This window comes from Osmia bicornis, unplaced genomic scaffold (assembly GCF_907164935.1).
Source record: "Osmia bicornis bicornis unplaced genomic scaffold, iOsmBic2.1, whole genome shotgun sequence".
NCBI classification, from domain to species: domain Eukaryota; kingdom Metazoa; phylum Arthropoda; class Insecta; order Hymenoptera; family Megachilidae; genus Osmia; species Osmia bicornis.
In genome coordinates, this window is record NW_025791374.1 from 70,955 (window position 1) to 79,274 (window position 8,320).

General features: G+C 47.1%; 1 long non-coding RNA gene across 1 annotated transcript; it reads left to right on the forward strand.

The window, feature by feature from the left end:
• The first annotated feature begins 6,723 nt into the window (after positions 1-6,723).
• LOC123989092 lies at positions 6,724-8,061 on the forward strand. The gene is made up of 3 exons (XR_006830436.1): positions 6,724-6,758; positions 7,752-7,814; positions 8,004-8,061. It is a non-coding gene; the product is annotated as an uncharacterized LOC123989092 (long non-coding RNA).
• The last annotated feature ends 259 nt before the right edge of the window (positions 8,062-8,320 follow it).

The window sequence follows — 8,320 nt, forward strand, 5'->3', positions numbered from 1 at the left end:
CCGGCTGGGGCCTGTTGCAGCACCTTGTGTGCGAGGCAGCTCGGGCAGCCGCGTACGTGCCGGGCGGCGTCGCGAAACATCCCTGGCCAGTAGTAGCGACGGGCCAGTCGGGCGTTGGTCTTCCGGGTGCCCAGGTGGCCGGCGGTTGGTACGTCGTGGTTCTCGGTTAGGACGTGTTGCCGGCGGTCCTTTGGTACGCACTCCTTCCACTCCAGGTCGGGGTGGAGGCCTGTGGAGTCCGGTATGTGGCGGTAGAGCTGGTTGCCTTGCAGGCGGTATTCCGGGTGTTTCCCTGGGTCGGTTTCGACTGCCTGCCGGAGCCGATCGTACCATGGGTCCGGCCCGTTGACGGTGTCCGCCTCCTCTTCCGGCGGGTCCTCTGGTTGGCGGGATAGCGCGTCGGCCACTAGGTTGTTCTCCCCTTTTCGATAGCGTACCGTAAAGTCGTAGTGTTGGAGCTCCATGCTCCAACGGGCGAGGCGGCCGGACGGACTGTCTAGCGTTTGCAGCCAGCGGAGGGCTTGGTGGTCGGTTAGCACCGTGAAGTGGTACCCCTCCAGGTAGGGGCGCATTTTTCGGATCCCCCAGACGATAGCTAGACATTCTCGCTCGGTGGTGGAGTAGTTTTTCTCCGCTCGGTTGAGGGATCGACTGGCGTAAGCGACCACGTGTTCCTCGCCGTCATAGTCCTGGGTTAGGACGGCGCCGAGCCCCTCGCTACTGGCGTCCGTTTGTAGCGTGAATTCCCGGTCGAAGTCCGGGCACGCGAGGACCGGTGCGGTGGCCAGGCGGTGCCGCAATTCGAGGAATGCGGCGTCTTCCTCGGCGTCCCATCTCCAGCGGACCCGCTTTTGTAGCAGCTGGTTCAACGGTGCGGCGAAGTCGGCGAAGCGAGGAATGAACCGGCGGTACCACGAGGCGGTTCCCAGGAAGCGGCGCAACTCCTTGGCGTTTCTCGGTGCTGGGATGCCCTTGATAGCCTGGACTTTGTCGGGGTCGGTCCTGACCCCTTGGCTGGTGACTACATGGCCGAGGTATTTTAGCTCGGTGCGTCCGAAGCAGCACTTCTCGGGGTTGAGTCGGAGGTTGGCAGCGCGGAGCCGTCTGAAGACCTCGCGGAGGTTGGCGAGGTGTTCTTGGAACGTGCGTCCCAGCACGATGATGTCGTCCAAGTAGGCGAAGCACCAGGGGGCCAGTTTGGGCCCGACTACTTCGTCCAGCAGTCGCTGGAAGGTGCTCGGTGCGGAATGGAGCCCGAATGGCATGACTCGGAACTGGAAGAGTCCCCTCCCGGGGACGGTGAAGGCGGTGATGGGCCGGCTGGCGGCGTCCAGCGGTACCTGCCAATAGCCGTTGGCCAGGTCGAGGGTGGTGATGAAGCGGGCCTCCCGTAGTTTGTCTAACGTGTCCTGGACCTGCGGCAGCGGGTATGCGTCTTTCACGGTCCGCTGGTTGACTTGGCGGTAGTCGACGCAAAACCGGTAGGCTCCGTTCTTTTTGCGGACAAGCACGACTGGCGAGCTCCACGGACTGTGGGAGGGCTCGATGATGCCGTCGGCTAGCATTTTGTCCACCTCCTGGTCTATGATCACCTGCATGGCCGGGTTTCGCGGCGTGTACCGCTGTTTGGCGGGTTCGGCTCCCTCCTTCAGGCGCAGGCGGTGGCTGGCCCAGGTGGTGGTGGGCCGCAAGTGTTGGAATTTTGGCAGTTCCTCGTCCAGGAGCCGTTGCAGGGCCTGTTGTTGAGCCGGGGTGTAGCCGGTCGGCCCGGTCGGTTCGACGGCCTCAGCGGTATCTGGGCAGTCCCACTGGCATGGGCCGATCCGGATGCTGGTGCTCATACGGCCCAGCACGTCCATCCCTAGCAGGATGGTTTGGCTGAGGGTGGACAGTACTCCGTAGCGGTGCCGGACTGGTTGGCCGTTGATGATGGCCTGTACTTCGATTTCGCCCTCTGTGATGGTCTCGGTCCCGTCGGCGACCCGTAGTGTTTGCCGGTGTGGTCGCCAAATATCGCCGTTCCTGCGGCACAGCTCGGCCAGGTCGCTTCTGATGTACGAGCGGGTAGCTCCGGTGTCAACGAGGGCGCGGTATCGCCGCTCGTGGACCAGGAACTCGAGGTGGATGCGACCATCGTCGCTTACTTCTCGGCGGCTGGCGTCTGGTCTGGTTCTGGCCGGGCGGCGCCTGATGGCCCGGCCCAGCGTTGGTTTCCCGCCGGGTGACAGCGGCAGTCGGTCGTGCGGGTGCCGGCTGTCCCGCAGTAACTGCAGAACAATCGGCCCGGGCGGCGGCATTCGGTCCTGAGGTGGCCACGCTGGCCGCATCTCCAGCAGCAGGTCTCTCGGTCGTAGCTGCTGCTTGCCTCGGCCGCGTGGTGTCGGGGAGCCCGGCTGGGCTTCTCGGCCGGTGATGGTGACTGTTTTTGTCGCCTTTGGATCTCCTCGAAGTCTGTGATGAGTCGGAACAGGTCCGACCGGGTGCGGACGTCACCTCGGTGAATGTAGAGGTGGTACTCCGGGAGGAGGTTCCGGTGCAGTCGGTTTAGCTGGTCTGCCTCCGTCAGACCGCCGTGGCGGCGCATGAGGGTTTCGAGCGCCGTGATGTAGTCTCGGGCTGGCTCCCCTGGTCGTTGTTCCCGGCGGATGATCTTCTCCATCAGGTCCTCTGGCTCCTGGCCGGGCAGGTATTGTTCGTAGAACTCCTTCTCGAACTGGCGCCAATCTGACCAGGCGCGGCGTCTATTGAGGTACCACGTGTACGCGGACCCTCGTAGTAGAGCGGGCAGGCCCCGGAGCAGGTGGTCCGAGGAGAGGGACAGTCCCCCTCGTAGGCCTTCCAATCGGTCCAGGAAGTCCTCGGCATCTCGGCCGTCGAAAGAGACGCCGCTCTTTCGAAGGCTGTCCCAGACCTGGAGGTCGGGCGGCGGGCTGGGTGATCTGGCGGCCGCTGAGGCGGCGCCGTCGGTGCCGGCCGGTTCCTTGGCTGGCATCGTCCGGTGGTGTGCGGCGACTCGGATCCGGAGGTCGTCTATGGTCCCGCTGGAGTCCAAGCCCCAGTCGTCGGCGAGCTTGATGAGTTCTGGTTTGCGGAGGGCGTATATCCAACTGACTTTGTTCATTCGTTCTTTCGCGAGCAGAGTCCCTGTTCGGGCGCCAATGTGACGGATAACCGCCGGGGGGTTGCCGGCTCAGCCGGTAAGTCCGGGGTTCGGGTGAACGAATGAAATGAAAGTCAGTGGTATAGGGGGTAAAAGAATAAATATATTTTCTTAATCCTAGTTACAAGAATACTTAATGCTACGGCCCTGGGTTCCTATCAATCTAACGGTCTTAACCTACGGTCGCGGAGCGGTTACGGTGCGGACTTATACTCTACGGCGCGGACTTATATCTATGGCGCGGGCTTATGTCTATGGCGCGGCACGGTCGCGGTCGCGGGACGGGGTGTTGGCCGTCTTTATCGCGGCGTTTCGGTGCGGCGGAGGTAGCGGGAGTGTTTAGGGGATCGGGCGTTCGATGCCTTCATGGGCGGACGGCCGTAAAGACAACCCGTCCTATACCCAGGCAGTTAGGGGGACCGTGCTCCGGTGGACGCCGTAGAGACGTAATACGTCCGAGCCGGCGGTCAGGAAGCCGCCGAGAGCGAGCTCTCGGCTGTGGCCAGGGATACAGCGGACTGTATCGGAGGACGGCCGTGAAGACAACCCGTCCTGCCGAACGCTGCTGGAGGATTCGCAAGGAGCCAAAAATTGTAGTTGATCGCCTCTTTATCGCTTGCCTGACGGTTCGCTTCCGAGTGTCGATCTGGTTTCTGCCGTGTCGCGGCCCGGTATATCAATACTCGCGAGGCCGTTTGCCTCGCGAGTTCGCGGTACGCGCGGTCGCCACCTATCGGCGGCGTCGGTACTAATGCGCTGGCGGGGCCCGCGGTTTCGCGGCCTCGGGCTCCTCACACAATCATTATACCCGTTTGGTTTAATTGGACTGGAAGTTGCTCGGCTACTTCGAACACATCGCGAGCAAATAGGACTACCTGACCTTTGGACCAATGCTGACTGAAGCGATTCTGAATTTTCATAATTTTTAGAAACGGCACTATTCTGCACAACATTTGTTTCTCGATTTCCGATAAATCTGCTATTTCCTGAGGTACAGACATTAGTTCCATTTTATTCCAAAATGCCTGTGATGGAACTTTGTGTTTTTTAAGATGATTTAGACAACGAGAATATGTTGTTATCTTCTCTGATACGATTAGATTTGCAGGAATTAGACCAGACAAAGGCTGCGTGTGTAAAGTGTAACGTTGCTGCGGATATAAAGTCTTGCAACACACTGCACACGGTACATCAGCAAAAATATTAATAGCCGATTGAAAGTAGTCTTCCTGGAGGAAATGTTCTTTCCGTCGGTTTTTAGCTACTTCGCGCATATTTCTTAAACGTGTATTTTTTGTTTCGGTATTTTCCCTTAACAATACTTCACGATTACGATTTTTAATGAGCATTAGACGATGTGAACGTTCTTCAATACATTGATTGCATAAACGCCTGTGGATTAATCTCAGCCTACGCGATCGTTTCTCAGCAGATTCGTTTGCTAAACGCCTGTGGATTAATCTCAATCTACGTGATCGTTCCTCAGCAGATTCGTTTGCTAAACGTCTGTGGATTATTCTCAATCTACGTGATCGTTCTTCGACAGATTCGTTCTTTAAACGATTATAAATTATGGTTAGGCGACGTATCTTCTCCTCTATCGTTTCACGCAATAATTTTGAACGCATATATTTTCGCATTGCAGATAATCTCAAATGGCGTTCGTTAATAGTTTCATGACATCGTTTCTCTGTATTTCTTTTGCAATTTTTGTACAGACGTAATTGCGTGGCGTCGTTTGATTCATTCGCACGATACTTCCTTATACGGGATGCATGTTTTGTAGGTCTACCCATCGCTTCAAGCAAACGTGGTTGGTTTGTTTCTTTTTTGGAAAGAATTGGTCGCTCCAAGCAGACGCGGTTGGTTTGTTTTTTATTATATTATAACAAACAATTATTGGTCGCTCCAAGCAGACGCGGTTGTTTTATTTTTATATTACAAACAATTATTGGTCGCTCCAAGCAGACGCGGTTGTTTTATATTTTTACAAACAATTATTGGTCGTTCCAAGCAGACGCGGTTGTTTTATATTTTTACAAACAATTATTGGTCGCTCCAAGCAGACGCGGTTGGTTTGTTTTTACAAACAATTATTGGACGCTCCAAGCAGACGCGGTTGTTTTATATTTTTACAAACAATTATTGGTCGCTCCAAGCAGACGCGGTTGGTTTGTTTTATAAAAACAATTATTGGTCGCTCCACGCAGACGCGGTTGGTTTGTTTTTTATTATTATTACAAACAGTTATTTGGTCGCTCCAAGCAGACGCGATTGGTTTTGGATTTTATAAAAAATATAATAAAATAATAGAAATTAAAACGACTACCTTTGCAGCACTTTTCAAAATATTCAATTAATTATTACAACAGGTATCAATCAATTGAACACCTAACGTTGCCAGGTTTTCGTTTCAACTGACTACGCGATCTGTCTATGGGCTGTAGCTATGTTTGTTTGTATTGTGAGGACGATCGCAATAATAGGCAAACTTATAGTAGAATTCCGTTACATTGTGCGATAAGTGGAAAATAAAGCAATGCGATATTCGTACAAAACTCACGGCAATGTTAAATGAATCTAATATAACATAAATTTACAAATACTTGCAATTTAATTAAAATTTGCATTACTTAATATTGAATTACATTTCCACGCGTCGTTTTATGCATCTTGGCACTGATTCGTATATTCATATCGTTATGATTTTATATCTCACGTTCTCTTATTTGCTTCACGAAACTCATTTTTTTGTTTACAGGTTTCTGTTTTTATGTACATTACATTTTCAATATTGCCAATAAATTCTTCATTGGGTTCAAATGAAGATTGTTTAATGCCCAGTGTATAATTTTATAATTATTACATTATTCTTCGAACTGATTAATATTCAACTTTTTTACCACAGTCAGATTGTAAAAGTACATTGCAACAGATTGCGTTGGATCGAAAAATTCGTATTTCGACAGGTTGTATACTGAGTGTAATAAAACAGTGTTCAGTTACCGTTTGAAACAGATTACCTCATTCAAAATTCGACCAAATAACTTGTGGTTTTTTGTAAAGTTATACACATTCATTTACTAAGATATGTGCTTTTGTCGTTTTAAAAAATTGGAATTTGTTGAAATCGTGAAAGAAAATAGTAGAAATCAATTTTTTCACAATTTCAACAAATTGTAATTTTTTTAAACGACAAAAGCACGTATCAGAACAAATAAATTTGTACCTTCTCATTAAAAAAAACCTCCAGTTATTTGGTCCAATTTTAAATGAGGTATGTATTCTGTTTTAAACGTTCACTAGACACTTTTTATTTATTACACTTACTGTACTTATACTTTCTACATTTCATGGCTATATTAAGAGGGTATGAATATTTCTATCATTGACTATACGCCGTTTGGTTTTTGCGCATTTGTGGCGAATAGAATATTTATGAATATTTACGTTCAATATAAACTACTACGCACATACCAACAGGAATGTAAACATAGAGAATAATTTGTGCGATCCTGGAATGTGCCCCACCAATCCTCTCCCTTTGGAAGTCAAAGATTCCTGCTCAGTTTCATACGAACAGCGATTCGAACAAGTGGTAAGTACGAAACGTGCAATGTTTCATTTCTGTCTACGTTGTATATAATAATATATATTAATATTTCTTAATGGCTGGTGGTACGGTTCATTTAGTTGGTGTATTATTATATTTCCTTTGAACAAAACTATTTTTATTACATCAAAGAATAACTTATTATTTTCATTATTTAACTTTAGATTTTGAATTGTTAACAAATTTTTATTATTACAATTATTATAATAAATAAAAAAGTATTAAAATATGTTAACAAATATGAATAGATATTTCCTTTTTTTTATTATCATTATCAATAAAACCCTTCATTTCTATTTAACGTGTCCATATTCAGTATTGCTTTCTAACGGTTGAATTTGCGCTAAATACGCATGTAGGAACCATTTATTGCTATTAGAAACGTTGTTCGGGTTTTAAACAACGAACGAAATTAATTGGGGGAACAAACGAATAATTTTATTAAATTATACTAGTCGACAGTAAACTTGGTATGAAATCGCACATGCATATAATTAGAATTTCTTCTACAACTGGAATTTAAAAATAATTAGAATTTCTTCAACAACTTTAATTTAAAAAAAAAATTATTTGAGTACTGCTACATTTCGAATGTCATTTTTATCACTTGTATCGATGTTTAAACATACGTAGTTGATAATATTTTATTATATATTTCGCAATTAAAATAATTACAAATTTTAGTCACTGGTGAAAAATAGTTTCCGGATTCGTATTCAGTGAATATAATAATAAAAGTATACAAGAAGTACATATTGAATGTTAGTTATCCTGATACACTTTAAAAAGTATAGATGTGTTTCGATATACACGGTCTTGTCGCCGTTCCTGTGACTTTCGTTCTATACAATATAAACACTATGTCACTGCAATCGATAACATTCCACCGCTAGTCATTAATTAATATTAATGTAACTGTTATTACTTATACCTTTTTTTTATTATTGCAAATATCACATCTATATATTTCTGTTTCAGAATAACCCCGAAAGAATAAAAAAATTAAAAACAATTAAAAGATGGCCGAATCAGAGAACAATTGTAAGTATTATTTCAACTATAATAAAGGCAAATAAAGAGTACAAGAAATAAAAATTAAAAGAAGCTGTGCAAAATGTATATAGTGCATAATTCAGAAACATGCCTGCAGTATATATATATATATATAATTCAGAAACATGCCTGCAGTATATATATATATATATATATTTCTTTTTTTTTCTCTATCAGATCAACAAATAGTCAGAGACATTCAGCTGATGCTGCAGCAGCAGGAAGAAAACCATCTGCATCAGATGCAGCTGCTGCAGCAGGAAGAAAACCATCTGCGTCAGATGCAGCTGCTGCAGCAGCAGCTACAGCAGCAACAGTTGCAGCAACTGAGGGAGGAGCTCCTCCCTATGGCGAAGCCACCGCGAAGTATGTATTACAGATTCTTTTTTATACTATGAATTATTGCCTCGTACAGAGCAATACAATATTGCCCTTATCAGAACAACTTTGTTGTTCTATGTAAGGGCAAATATTTACAATAATAATATTTCAAT